The following is a 16,112-nucleotide window of genomic DNA, read 5'->3' as shown; positions in this document are numbered from 1 at the left end:
GCTGACATGAGGAAAGTTTCCAACCAATTTCTCATACACAAACAGCAGTTGACTGGCGTTGCCTGTTGAAATGTTGTTGTGATGCCTCATGTAAGGAGGAGAAATGCGTACCATCATGTTTCCAACTTTGATAACATCCGTGTTTGGTGACATCGCGGTGAACGCACATTGGAAGCATGTATTCATCATCGCCATACTGGCGTATCACCCAGCATGGTCGTATGGGGTGCCATTGGTGACACATCTCGGTCACCTCTTGTTCGCATTGACGGCACTTTGATCTGTGGACGTTACATTTCAGATGTGTTACGACCCGTGGCTGTACCCTTCATTCTGTCCGTGTGAAACCCTACATTTCAGTAGGATAATGCACGACTGCATGTTGCAGGTCCTGTACGGGCCTTTCTGGATACAAAAAATGTTCAACTGCTGCCCTGGCCAGCACATTCTCCAGATCTCTCACCAACTGAAAACATCTGGTCAGTGGTGGCCGAGCAACTGGCTCGTCACAATACGCCAGTCACTATTCTTGATGAACTGTGGTATCGTGTTGAAGCTGCATGGGCAGCTGTACCTGTACACGCCATCCCAGCTCTGTTTGACTCAATGCCCAGGCCTACCAAAGCCGTTATTACGGCCAGAGGTGGTTGTTCTGGGTACTGATTTCTCAGGATCTATGCACCCAAATTGCGTGAAAATGTAATCACATGTCAGTTCTCGTATAATATTTTTGTCCAATGAATACCCATTTATCATATGCATTTCTTCTTGGTGTAGCAATTTTAATGGCCAGTAGTGTATCAATACACATCTGTAAAATATAGCACTACTCACCAAGTGGTGGCAGCAGAACACACATATAAAAGTTACGGAAATGTGTATACTTTCGCCCACAGTGGCTCCTTTTCCCGACAGAAGTGTTGAAGGAGTAGGAAGAGGGATGAAGCAAAGAATACTGTTAAAATTTAGGAAATGGGGAGAGGTGCAGGAAAGTCACCCAAAACCGTATGTCAGGGCAGACTTATGAGATGGGATGAGAAGGAAAGTCAGGGTGCCCAGAGCTTGGACATTGTTTATTTATTTATTTATTTGCATGTCTAGTTCTGTAGGACCAAATTGAAGAGTCAATCTCTGTGGTCATAGAATGAGTCTGTACATGGTACTACATCATAAAAGTTAATACAATAAAATTTACATGAATCTTATGCAGTAACAAGCCACTGAGTATATATTAGTAAATTAACTATATAATACAGACATTTGCTTAAATATTTGCCAGGAGCCCCCCGACTGGATGGGAGTGAGCCAAAAGGAAATTCTTAAATTTAGACGTGAAAGTGTGAGGAGTACTAGTACTCCTGAGATTTTTTAAATTCTTGTGGTAGCTTATTGAAACTGGATAGAGCTGAAACATCTATGGTATGCCTTTCTGCACAATAGTCAAGGAAGTGCCATCGAGATGCAGATTGGATTTCTGCATAGTGTTAACTGAGTGAAAGCTGCCACTTTCAAGGAATAAGCTCGTATTGTCAATAACGAACATCACTAAGGAAAATGTCTTGAGAGGTCAATGTCAGAATTTCAAGACTCCTGAACAGGGGGCGATAGAAGGTTTGTGAACCTACATGACATACTGCTCGAACTGCCCATTTCTGAACCAAAAATACCGTCTTTGAATGGGAATGGTTACCCCAGAATATAGCCCCGTATGTCATAAATGAATGAAAATAAGTAAAGTATACTAATTTTCATGTTGGACTAACACTTATTGTAGATACTGTTCTAATGGTTATTCAGTTTTGCAACAAGGTTCTGACCATGGGTTGTCCACGACAGCTTACCATCTATCTGTAAACAGGACACCTATAGTCAAGACAGTGCAAGAAGATCCCTGTCAGCTAGCAGCGCTTTACCCTGCTTTCAACTATGAAGTGCGAACTGCTGCGGGTGAGATAAGAGCCTCCTATAGAGCTGCAACAACACTGAGGCGTTGCCATAGAGACATTTACAAAATCATGTTATGTGATTGGTTGAGGCAGGAATATGTAGATTCCGTGCCAAGTCCATTGCAACTGTCAGGGATCTTCATATGTCGTCTTGACTATAGGGATTTGTGTTGTTCAACTCACCAATCATGTGCCTATTCTGTGTAGTCAAAATGTCAGTTTTACCTGAATTGTGTATTAAAAACTGTCAATCCTGCGTCTGACTGTGATGTAACCAATTTATTTTTCACGAGCCATGAACCTATGTCTTGAACTGCACTACTTGGTACAATGCATGGGTTGCACTCAACATCCTTCACTACTAAGCTAGTGCTATGAGCACACTGAAATATTTTAGAATCCCCTGTTGTAGACTCTAAAAAAAAAACAGACGCACTGCATAGGAACTATCCAAATGGGATGGAAATTGGCAGACGCGATGTACATGTACAGGCAAACAGATTATTAAAGTTTCAGGAAGCCTGGATGATTGATTCAAGAGAAAGAGCTTCACAAGTTGGGGAAGCCAGTAACATGCTGGTACACCTCTGGCCCTTATGCAAGCACTTATTCCAGTTAGCATTGATTGACAGAATCATTGTAGGTCCTCCTGAAGGATATCGTGCCATATCCTGTCCAATTAGCATGTCAGACCATAAAAATCTAAAGCTGATTGGAGGGCCCTGCCCATAATGTTCCAAATGTTCTCATTTGGGAAGAGATCTGGCAACCTTGGTGGGCAAGGTGGGTTTTGGCAAGCACGAAGAGTAGCAGTAGAAACTCTTGCCATGTGTGGGGCAGGCATTATCTCGTTGAAATGTAAGCCCACGAGCACTTGACATGACAGGCAACAAAACGGGGCATAGAACATCGTCGATGCACTGCTGTACTGCAAGTGTGTCAAGAATGACAATCAAAGGGGCTTACTCTGAAAGGAAATGGCACCACAGACCATCACTCCTGGTTATCAGACCATGCGGTGGGCGTCAGTTTGGTTGGTATCCCACCACTGCCTGGGGCATCGCCAAACAAGTCTTTGCTAACTGCCTTGGCCAATAAAGTCACCCAACATCTCCCCAGTTGAGAAAGCCTGGAGCACGGCTCTCCAATCAGTTCAGTATTTTGACAATCTAAAGCACTTGTTGGACAGAATTTGGCATGGTATCCCTCAGGAGGGCATCCAGTAACTCTGTCAATCAGTGCCAAACCAAATAACTGCTTGCATGAGTGCCAGATGTGGACCAACACATTATTTCTCAACCTGTGATGCTCTTTCTCTTGAATAAATCATCCAATTGTTCTGTAATTGTAATCGTTTGTTTGTCTGTATATTTAAATCACATGTACCGATTTCCACTCCATTTGGATAATTCCTTCGTGGTTGGCTTCCATAGCTGAATGGTCAGTGTGGCAGAATGCCATGCGAGGGCCCCGGGTTCGATTCCCGGCTGACTCGGAGACTTTCTCTTGGAGACTGGGTGTTGTGTTCTCTTGTTGTCTTCATCATCATTTCATCCTCATTGATACTCAACTTGCCGAAGTGGCGTCAACTCAAAAGACTTGCTACAGGCGACCAGCCTACTCGATGGGAGGCCCTAGCCAGACATTTCATTTCAATTTCTTCATGGTGCGTCGTTTAGCTGTTTTAGAGTGTGTTAGGAGGATGTGTATCATTTATATTTATGAGAAACAGTAGTGATCCCAGCAAGAAGTGAGGCATGCTGCTCCCCCCCCCCTCTTAACAGTGCCACAGTCACAGACACTACCTCATAATCATTTTCATTACTGTGGAGAATGATCTTCTATGCTGCTTGTTCTTAAAGTATGAGAGGAACCAACTGAGAGCTGCTCACAACCTGGTTAGAGCCGTTGTTGCTGCTAGAGGAGGCAGTTACATGTGCCAAATTTTTCACCCTGTATACTCCAAAATCAGCTACACACTTAATCAAGTATTCTACCTATTGTCTGTTTACACATAATAAGTAACTTTTCGTTACTTGCAGTCAATTCCGGTGACACAGCTTTTACAGCCAGCAGTGCATATAATTTTGCTTCGTAAGAAATGAATACAGACTAACCAGCAATATACAGTGTGAAGAAAAGCGCCACACTTGGAGGTCAGCATGCGATTTCTCCTCCTGCTTCAAGACAATTTTTTGTCTAGCAGAATCATATCATATGCATTTAGAAAAAACATATATGAAAACAAAGAGCTGGAAGGCTGTCATATTGTGCAGCGCATTGTAAAGTGCAGAGGAATGCGTATCTCCCTGCACTACCATGCCAGCTATTGTACCTCAGTGAGCGCCAGTACAGTAGCTCAGAGTGTTCGGACAGAGGGATAGCTGTCCTCTGTAATAAAAGAAACTGAGTGAATGGACCAATGATGAACTTGAACAAGCATCATGGGACATGCGCTGTGAACAAATACAACAACCAATAACAAACAAAATGATATTTTTAAAAAAGTGAGGTGACCGCTAGGCCATCAAACCCATGTCCACCATGGACCTATGGTTCGAATCCTCATCAGGTTACTTTTTTTATTTTTTAGATGTCCATACTATAGTTCTCCCCATTTATAAACAGGGCAACATTTTGTCAAATGACAATAGCCTATCACATGACAGTGGGATCCATTAAACTGCATGCATGCGTCTACTAACCATGCAGTGCACAAACATAACTGGTCCTGCCAAGTTCATGTAGGGAGGTTTCCTGGTGGAGTACACAAACAATGAATAAGCCAATGTGCATCTGATAATGAAGCTGCTGCTGCTGCTCATACATATGGTGCACTGTACCCTCAAAAGGGTCATCCTGACAAGCATGTTTATCGTTACCTGGAGCAACACCTTTGGGAAACCGGTAATCTTCATCCGTAAGTAATGGGCAGAGGTCGTCCAAGGACTATAGGTACTCCATAAACTCGATTTTTGAAGCTGTTCACCAGTCACATTGGCTAAGTACCCATGATGCTGCAAGGCAGGTCCAGATATCTCAAAGACTGTTGGTTGAAGCATTGCATGACGAAGAGCTGCACCCATATCATTACACATTAACTCAGCATCAGCAGCCAGAGGACTACATTCGACGAGTACAGTTCTCTGAGTGACTTTTGCACCAAGTAGAAGATAACAAACATTTTATAAATAATGTGATATGGAATGATGAATCTAGCTTACTACAAATGCCGTTGTTGGTCGGTACACAACCCATATGCTACCCGTCGATGTGGCTTTCATTCATGATTTGGCATAAATCAGTCTATGGGTTGGAATCAGGAGAGGAGTGATTTTTGGCCCTTATGTATTGCCAGACAAGTCAAATACACCAATGTATCATACATTTCTTGCAATACTTTGCCTGACAAAGTAGAAGATGCTCCACTTTGTGTTCAGAGACAACTATGGTTTTAGCACGATGGTGCACCGCTGCACTTTGCAATGAATGTGCATCATTTTATTAAATGAAGCGTTTCCATGGAAATGGATTAGTCATGGAGGTCCATTGTTCTTGGTTTCACATTTCCCATACCACAATCCACTATATTTTTATTTTTGGTGATGTTTAAAGGAACAATTTTATAGTAGTCCACGCCTGGTTGTTCACGACCTAGTAGCTCAAGTGCATGCTGCTTTGGAAATTATGGTGCTGCATAGGGTCCAAGTATGATCCAGCGACTACTGAAGTGCGTAGAAATGCAATGTGGTCATTTTTAACATCATCTCTAAATTAAACGTTGCTCATACGCGTATGTACCAGCTCTGTGAATGTAAGCCTGGGCTTCAGACATACAGAATTATTGTATGTAGCACAATGTGCAATGTAGTGTATCCTAAGTGTTTTGTACCTCATTGGATACAGGCAACATTACTGTATCCACTATTACTTTCTATTGCCTTTATTTGTCATGTGGTTGTTTCCATATGTAAAAAGTTCATGTTACATCTTAATGTTTAAACAATGGCAAGAGTAACAGAAAGAAATATACAAGATACCACACTATGGAGGTGTATATTGGATACAATTTGATGATTTAACTAAAAAAAGAGAAGTTTAGCATGAACACAGCTCAAAGCTCCACAAGTCTGCTTATTCATTCCCTGCTGTACTGCGTTCCTTGTCTCAGTGACCTAATGGGACAACTCTGGCAGAGTGCAGAATTCACGTCTCCTGTTCTTGGCCACGCTGCATGCAGTTACAGCACTGCCAGATCACAAATCGCATTTCTATTAAACCAATCGGTGGGACTAAGTTCAGTGGTGAGTTTACATATCTCACGGCAAAACACAAACTGGCTGCAAGTTGCAGCCCATGTGCCTGCAGCCCACATTCTGAGGCCATCTTCGGTTACTTTAGGCAGTTGGTTTAACCTATTAAGACAACAAATCTCGGTAGAAGGTGGAAGCACAACAAACTATGTGCAGGATCCTACCCCAAACTAATCACCGTTCTCTGTTTTAGAGTTGAGCGGACAGCTTGTATCAGAGACACTGATGATTCTGTGGCAATCTCGGATGCGGATTTCTTGACATCTGCTGCCGGTTTGGAGAACTGAAGAACACTCCTCAATAGGCCAGATGTGCACTACACATAGAAAGTGGATAGTTGGGTAGCAAAGTACATCTGATGTGCACATGGATATTTTTGTGAGAAGGTGGGGTGGGGGGGGGGATGTTAAGAGTAACCCTTCCAGAGACAAGATAATCAATTATGGGCGGTAAATGGAGAAAGGAATCCATTAGGTGTGTTAATCACAAGGAAATATTTGTCTTTGCAAGTCAGAAAAAAAAATTAAATGTTGATGTGACATTACTTAAATGCTCGAGGGTTTATGTAAGTTCCCATAATTGGTCTCACATATTAAAGGTTTAATGCCCACATTGTATCAGTAGCAGAAAGCTGGACGAAACCATACGTGAATAACAGTGAATCTAAAATTCAAATTTCAAAATATATCACTAGTGCAAGTTAGACACTGACGGTGGTGGCATATTTGTTACTGCAAACTAGTCGATCATATCTAGAGATAATACAGATTCTGGGTGTGAAATTATTTTGGCAAAGGTAGCAACAAAAATGGGTCAAATAAAGTAACCGCGTGCATTTACAGACTGTCTGGCTCTGGAGCTGCAGTGGCAGAGTGCTTGAGATAAGACTCGGAGAATATAGGTGATAAATGTCTCGGTTGCGCTATTGCAATAGGAGAAGATTCCAACTTTCCAGTTATTTAATAGGAGAGTTACTATGATTAAAACATATGCCAGGCACAGGGATTTGCATGAGCTTGTCCTGAACATTTTTTCTGAAACTAATTTAGAGCAATCGCACAACCTGCTCGTGACAGCAGCATCTGAGTAGTGACGAACGAACCCCAACCTTTCTAATCAGTTGGAGGAAATCAGTGACAGCGAGACTTTTATATAATCTACATACACTATGTGATCAAAAGAATCCGGACACCCCCAAAAAACGTACGTTTTTCATATTAGGTGCATTGTGCTGCCACCTACTGCCGGGTACTCCATATCAGCGACCTCAGCAGTCATTAGACATCGTGAGGGAGCAGAATGGGGAGCTACGCGGAACTCTCAGACTTTGAATGTGGTCAGGTGATTGGGTGTCACTTGTGTCATACGTTCTCATAATATGCAAAGATCAGCACATTCCTCAAACTGGGGAACTATCAAGAATGGGATTCCACAAGGCTCGATCTTGGGTCCTTTGTTGTTCTTAATATATATTAATGACTTGCCATTCTATATTCATGAAGAGGCAAAGTTAGTTCTCTTTGCTGATGATACAAGTACAGTAATTACACCTGACAAACAAGAATTAACTGATGAAATTGTCAATAATGTCTTTCAGAAAATTACTAAGTGGTTCCTTGTAAACGGACTCTCACTGAATTTTGATAAGACACAGTACATACAGTTCCGTACAGTAAATGGTATGACACCATTAATGAATATAGACCTTAATCAGAAGCATATAGCTAATGTAGAATATTCAAAATTTTTAGGTGTGTCCATTGATGAGAGATTAAATTGGAAGAAACACATTGATGATCTGCTGAAACGTTTGAGTTCAGCTACTTATGCAATAAGGGTCATTGCAAATTTTGGTGATAAACATCTTAGTAAATTAGCTTACTACGCCTATTTTCACTCATTGCTTGCATGTGGCATCATATTTTGGGGTAATTCATCACTGAGGAATAAAGTATTTATTGCACAAAAGCGTGTAATCAGAATAATAGCTGGAGTCCACCCAAGATCACCCTGCAGACATTTATTTAAGGATCTAGGGATATTCACAGTAGCTTCTCAGTATATATACTCTCTTATGAAATTTGTTATTAACAACCAAACCCAATTCAAAAGTAATAGCAGTGTGCATAACTACAATACTAGGAGAAAGGATGATCTTCACTATTCAAGATTAAATCTAACTTTGGCGCAGAAAGGGGTGAATTATACTGCCACTAAAGTCTTTGCTCACTTACCAAATAGTATCAAAAGTCTGACAGATAACCAACAAGTATTTAAGAAGAAATTAAAAGAATTTCTGAATGACAACTCCTTCTACTCCATAGAGGAATTTTTAGATATAAATTAAGAAAAAAAGAAAACAAACAAACAAACAAAAAATTATTAAAAAAATTAAAAAAAAAACAAAAAAATAAAAAAGTTGTTATATTAACTTAATTATGTTGTTAAATTAACTTAATTATGTCATGTATTAGAAAATTTGACTCGTTCCACATCATTACGAAATATCGTATTCATGATCCATGGAACTAGTATTAATCTAATCTAATGTAATCTAATCTGTACGTGAGATTTCCACACTCCTAAACATCACTATGTCCACTGTTTCCAATGTGATAGTGGAGAGGAAACATGAAGGAACACGTACAGCACAAAAACATACAGGCTGACCTCGTCTGTTGACTGACAGAGACCGCCGACATTTGAAGAGGGTCGTAGTGTGTAATAGGCAGGCATCTATCCAGACCATCAGACAGGAATTCCAAACTGCATCAGGATCCACTGCAAGTACTATGAAAGTTAGGCGGGAGGTGAGCAAACTTGGATTTCATGGTTGAGCGGCTCCTCATAAGCCACACATCACGCCGGTAAATGCCAAACGACGCCTCTCTTGGTGTAAGGAGCGTAAACATTGGACAATTGAACGGTGAAGAAACGTTGTGTGGAGTGACGAATCACGGTACACAATGTGGCGATCCGATGGTAGGCTATGGGTTTGGCGAATGTCCAGTGAACGTCATTTGCCAGAGTGTGTAGTGCCAACAGTAAAATTGAGAGGTGGTAGTTTTATGGTGTGGTCGTGTTTTTCAAACGTTCAAAATGTTCAGATGTGTGTGAAATCTTATGGGACTTACCTGCTAAGGTCATTAGCCCCTAAGCTTACACATTACTTAACCTAAATTATCCTAAGGACAAACACACACACCCATGCCCGAGGGAGGACTCGAACCTCCGCCGGGATCAGCCGCACAGTCCACGACTGCAGCGCCTTAAACCGCTCGGCTAATACGGCGCGGCGGTCGGTTTTTCATGGAGGGGGCTGGAACCCCTTGTTGTTTTTCGTGGAACTATCATAGCACAGGCCTACATTGATGTTTTAAGCACCTTCTTGCTTCTCACTGTTAATATATTACAGGTTTTTGTAAGTGAACAGTCACCTCATATAGTAGTGTTAACTGAGCATGGATTAAAATCTGACGAAATTATTTACTGTAAACTAGAGGGCTACTCCTTAGCAAATAGTTATTGTAGACAGCAACATAAGGGTGGTGGTGTGGCAGTTTACATTAGTGAGAATCTCGAGTACAAGAAAATAAACTATCTAGACCAGTATAACAAAGAAGGCTTGATTGAAGTGACAGGCATTGAAGTCCACACCAAAGAGTGTAGAGAGGTTATGAGAAAACATAAAGTTATTGGGATTTACCATCCACCAAAGGCTGATGTAGTTAGCTTCATAGACATATTTAGTAGAGTAGTGGGACGTTGTGGTCCCAGGGACCTAACTATACTTGGTGATCTGAATATTGAGGCAAAATCTTCCAGTTTGTGTAATATGAGGTTAATAGATACTCTTAACTCATATAATCTCGTAAATGTAGTAAACAGTGATACCAGGGTAACAAAGTCCACATCTAGCAGAATTGATTATGTTATACTATGTAAACATATTAAAGACAGTGTTAGGTGCTGGAATATGGATTTTCACTACTCTGACCACAAATGCCAGCTTGTAGAGTATGTAAACACAAGCATCCCAAAAATGACAAAAGTTATCGAAAATAAAAGAATCCTAAAAGAGGGTAACATCCTTGCCTTAAGAAATAAATTAGCTATAGAGGACTGGGATCTGGTTTACCAGACTGAAGGATCTGAAAACAAATGGGCCAAATTCTATGATACTATGCTAAGACACTTTGACAGATGCTGCCCCGTTAAGAAAATACAAAGAGTGTTCACCCATAACCAAAGTGCAAAAACCAACAGACTGATACTTCCAGCAAATATGATAAAACTCAGGCAAAACATCCAGGACCTGGATGTGTTACACAAGTCAACAAACCTGCAGGTTTTTAAGGCCAAGTACAACGAAGCCAAGAAAATCTTTAAGAAAGAGCTTTCAAATCTAAGAAAACAGATATACAGCAGTGAAATAGCTCAATCAGACAATATAGCCAAGACCTCATGGAGAATTGTAAATCAATTTCGCAAAGCCACACCGAAGCCAGAAACTGAATTTTTAATTATAAGACATGAAGGAAACACAATTAAAGATCCTAATAAAGTCTGCAATGTTTTCAATAAATACTTTATATCTGCAGCTGTTAGTCCAATTAATAACACAGTTGTGAGTAGTGAGGTAAAGCTCTGCCCATTTGAAGAGCCGCCTTTTGAATTCAAACAAGTAAGTGAAAAAGAAATAGGCAGGATAATAAATAACCTAAAGAATAAGTTCTCAACTGGATGGGATGGTTTGAGTAGTATCGTGATTAAAAAGTGTAATAAGGAATTAGTTAAAATAATCACCCACCTGGTAAACTGCAGTATCAGAGAACATACATTTCCAAATGTATTGAAATGGAGCACAGTTAAACCAGTGCATAAAAAAGGATCCAAGGAAGAGGTTTCAAATTTCAGGCCCATATCATTAATACCTGTCTTCAGCAAAGTATTTGAAGTTGTGCTGCTGACACAACTTAGTGACTATTTCTTGAAAAATAAGTTCCTAACAGAGACACAACACGGATTCCGAAAAGATCATAGTACTATGACAGCAATTACGGAATTTCTTCACAAAACATATGGTGCCCTTGATCAAGGAATGCAAACAGCTGGCATATTTCTAGACCTTACTAAAGCCTTTGACTCGGTAAACCATGAGTTACTTTTAAGTAAACTTGAGTCATACAATGTAGATGCCGCATCCATGCAATTGCTGGCTACATATTTATTTAACCGCATGCAGTGTACAATGCTGACTTACAAAATCAATAATCAGATCATTAATTTTCAGTCCAAATATGAGATAGTCACACAAGGTGTACCCCAGGGCTCAATTTTGGGCCCTTTCCTTTTCCTAGTGTACATAAATGATATAGAGCAACCTCTCAACTCCCAATTGGTAACCTATGCAGACGATACCTCACTGTTATTTCTTGGTAAACAAAATGATGAGTTAACGTTGGTAGCCACTGAGGGACTACAGCAAATAACTACTTATTTCCAAGATCAAGGTTTGAAAGTTAATATCAGTAAATCTCAGTTATTGCCATTTAAACTTACAAACTCACACCAAACCTCTATCAGTAACATAGGTGGAATTGAAGTAGTGGACACAGAAGGCTGCAGATTTCTAGGTATTCACCTAGATGAAAATCTAAGATGGGTAAACCATATCAAATTTTTATGCAATAAAATCAGCAGTTCATTACATCTAATCAGCCAGTTATCAAAGGTAGTTCCACATCAGACATTAAAAACAATTTATTATGGAACCATTTTTCCACAGATTAATTACGGGATAGAGATATGGGGTTGTGCTGCCGACATACATATGAACAGAATATTAACCCTACAGAAAAGAGCAATCAGAATTATCCATGGATTAGGGTATAGAGATTCATGCAGGGAAATCTTTGTCCATCATAAATACCTAACAGTCTACTCACTGTATCTTTACAAATTAATTATATTTTTTGTGACACATCAAAACAAAGAAACAAAGTGCTCTGATATGCATGCCTATAATACAAGAAATAAAGACTGCTACTACAGACAAAGAACAAAATTAAAAACAACAGACCATAGTCCATGCATTAGTGGTCAAATATGGTACAACAGATTACCGAGCTCTATAAGGTGCCACAAAGGGAACTTATTCAAAGTGAAACTGAAACATTTCTTGATTGATAAATGTTTATACTCTTTAAGTGAATATTAATATTAAACTAAAATAAGTTATTGTGTATATATATATATATATATATATATATATATATATATATATATATATTGTACTAAACTTGTAAAAAAATGCTATGACGTTTGCAAAAGACACCAGTTGGTGTCTCCATGCAAAAAAAAAAATACAATAAATAAATAAATAAATAAATAAATAAAGAGCAATTTAGGGATGGCGATTGCGTCTTTCAACACAATCGAGCACCTCTTCATAATGCACTACCTGTGGTGGAGTGGTTACACAACAGAAACATCCATGTAATGGACTGGCCCACACAGAGTCCTGACCTGAATCCTACAGAACACCTTTGTGATGTTTTGCAAGTCGACTTCGTGCCAGGCCTCACCGACCAACATCAATACCTCCCCTCAGCGCAGCACTCCGCGAACAATGGGCTGCCATTCCCCAAGAAACCTTCCAGCACCTGACTGAACGTACGCCTGCGAGAGTGGAAGCTGTCATCAAGGCTAAGGGTGGGCCAAAACCATATTGAATTCGAGCATTACCGATGGAGGGCGCCAAGAACTTTTAAGTCATTTTGAGCCAGGTGTCAGGATACTTCTGATCACATAGTGTATGTACCGTGTAAACCAGTGGGAAGTGCATGCAGAGGGTACTTAGCATTGTACCTCATGTTAGGATTTCTTTCATTCCAACAAGATATGCAGTACAGGAAGAATGACAGTCTAGATGCATCTGTGCATGCTGTAGTTGATCTAATCTTGGCATCCCAGTCGCTACGGGAACAATACATAGGGGGTTGAAGTGTACTCTGTCAGGCTGTGATGATTTTTTGCAGAAAAAAACTGTTCGCATTTTGCAGTTCGGGAGTCAAGATGTGCGGGACAGACTTTGCTCACTCTTTTCTCTTCTTCAGAACATTGGGGATGCTGCCTCGAACACTTGATTTAGAGGTGTTGCTCCATTGCAGTTTGTGTCACAACAGCACTGACATACTACGGCCGTACTTCCACTACTTAACACTGACTGAGCGAATGCACATCTGTTGCTTAAAGCTGTCAGTTTGAGCTCCTACCGTAGTTACCGCGCTGTCGCTGCTTATACCCCAGGAATAAAATCAGTCTCGGAACCTTTTGAATGGACGATGTGTTTCTACAGTCTTCACCTAATATTGGTTTCTGAAACTTCCTGAGTGGGCTTTCGCGGGATAATATTGACATGTACTTTCAATTGTCTGGCAATTTAGATTCTTCGAAATTTCCACGAGACCCTCCCGTGAGTCAAACAAACCTGTGACCATTCTTTTTGCCCTTCTTTATGTATGTTTAATTCCTCTGTTAGTCTTATATGGTATGGGTTCCACACGCACTTGAGCCCAAATGATTTGTAAGATGTCTCCTTTGTAAACACATGTCAGCACCTGTTTTACCTGTGGCTAAACCTAAGTGATCATCCGGTATCATATCCATAAAGGTTGTTAGATGTCTGTTTATTGGCCTTGCAACATGTTTACCATTCAGTTGCCCTCGTCAGTTGGAGTTAAACACTGATGGGCCTAAACCTTATGACCACCTGCTTAATAGCTTGTTTGTCCGTCTTTGGAACGAAATACATCACTGATTCTGTGTATCAGGGATCCGACAGTTTGATGGTAGGTTTGTGGAGGTATAGACATTAGATGTCTACCCACAAGTCGTGTAATTCGCGTAAATAACGGGCCGCTGATTTGCGTTCGCGGTGACGGGCCCGATAGCGACACAGATGGGCTCCATAGGGTTTACGTCAGGCGAATTTGGCCGCTGAGACATCAAAGTGAGTTCACTATAATGCTTCTCAAACCACTGTAGCACGGTTCCGGCTCAAAGATACGGACAATTATACAGGGTGATTCAAAAAGAATACCACAACTTTAGGAATTTAAAACTCTGCAACGACAAAAGGCAGAGCTAAGCACTATCTGTCGGCGAATTAAGGGAGATATAAAGTTTCATTTAGTTGTACATTTGTTCGCTTGAGGCGCTGTTGACTAGGCGTCAGCGTCAGTTGATGCTAAGATGGCGACCGCTCAACATAAAGCTTTTTGTGTTATTGAGTACGGCAGAAGTGAATCGACGACAGTTGTTCAGCGTGCATTTCGAACAAAGTATGGTGTTAAACCTCCTGATAGGTGGTGTATTAACGTTGGAATAAACAGTTTACAGAGAATGGGTGTTTGTGCAAAGGGAAAAGTTCTGGACGGCCGAGAACGAGTGATGAAAATGTAGCACGCATCCAGCAAGCATTTGTTCGCAGCCCAGGAAAATCGACTCGCAGAGCTAGCAGAGAGCTGCAAATTCCACAATCAACTGTATGGAGAGTCCTACGAAAAAGGTTAGTTATGAAACCTTATCGTCTGAAATTGGTTCAAGCACTGTCTGCAGCTGATAAGATTAAAAGAATCGATTTCTGTGATTTTATCCTTGCTCAAATGGAAACAGATGAATCTTTCGTTTCAAAGATTGTGTTTAGTGATGAAGCAACTTTCCACACTAACGGGAAAGTCAACCGTCACAATGTCTGTATATGGGGCACTGAGAATCCGCGGGAAACAACTCAGTATGAACGTGACTCGCCTAAGGTGAACGTTTTCTGTGCCATTTCATCCAATAAAGTTTTTGGTCCCTTTTTCTTCGAAGGTGCTACTGTAACTGGACTACAGTATCTGGAGATGTTAGAGAATTGGCTGTTCCCTCAGCTCGAACAAGAAGCACAACAATTCATATTTCAGCAGGATGGAGCGCCACCACATTGGCACTTATCTGTCCGTAACTACCTGAACGTCAACCACCCGAGGCGATGGATCGGCAGCCAGGCAGCCCGTGACAGAGCACTTCATCACTGGCCTCCAAGAAGCCCTGATCTTACCCCCTGCGATTTTTTCTTATGGGGGTATGTTAAGGATATGGTGTTTCGGCCACCTCTCCCAGCCACCATTGATGATTTGAAACGAGAAATAACAGCAGCTATCCAAACTGTTACGCCTGATATGCTACAGAGAGTGTGGAACGAGTTGGAGTATCGGGTTGTTATTGCTCGTGTGTCTGGAGGGGGCCATATTGAACATCTCTGAACTTGTTTTTGAGTGAAAAAAAACCTTTTTAAATAATCTTTGTAATGATGTATAACAGAAGGTTATATTATGTTTCTTTCATTAAATACACATTTTTAAAGTTGTGGTATTCTTTTTGAATCACCCTGTACTGCTGAAAGATAACACCGCCGTCGGGGAAGACGTCAAGCGTGAGGGGATGAAGGTGGTCTGCAGCTGTCAGCGTGTCTTCGATTACCACCACAGGTCCCATGCAAGCGCAGGACAAAGTCTCCGATAGCGTAACACTGCTCCCACCAGCTTGCGTGGTGGCATGCTGCACGTTTCGAGCCGCCGTTCTCCTCGACTACGGCGTTTGTGTAGCAAAAATGTTTCACCCGAAGAACCGACACGTTTCCATTGAGCGGCGGTCGAATCCCGACAGTCCCACGGCCATTGCAATCGTATTTGACGAGTAGTTTGGTCAACATGCGAACACGTAGGGGTGGTCCGCTGCGGAGTTCATAGAGTAAATATCTCTGGAGTGAGCATTGCGTTCTGCTCATTTTGTCATCATTGAACCA

The 16,112-nt window shown here is 41.0% G+C and overlaps 1 protein-coding gene across 1 annotated transcript in view; it reads right to left on the bottom strand.

The window, feature by feature from the left end:
• LOC126198919 (protein SPT2 homolog) overlaps positions 1-16,112 on the bottom strand; it is a 604,823-nt gene that overhangs the window by 83,659 nt on the left and 505,052 nt on the right. The window lies entirely within an intron of this gene.

This window comes from Schistocerca nitens, chromosome 8, assembly GCF_023898315.1.
Source record: "Schistocerca nitens isolate TAMUIC-IGC-003100 chromosome 8, iqSchNite1.1, whole genome shotgun sequence".
Taxonomy (NCBI): Eukaryota; Metazoa; Arthropoda; class Insecta; order Orthoptera; family Acrididae; genus Schistocerca; species Schistocerca nitens.
This window is presented reverse-complemented; position numbering and strand designations above follow the sequence as displayed.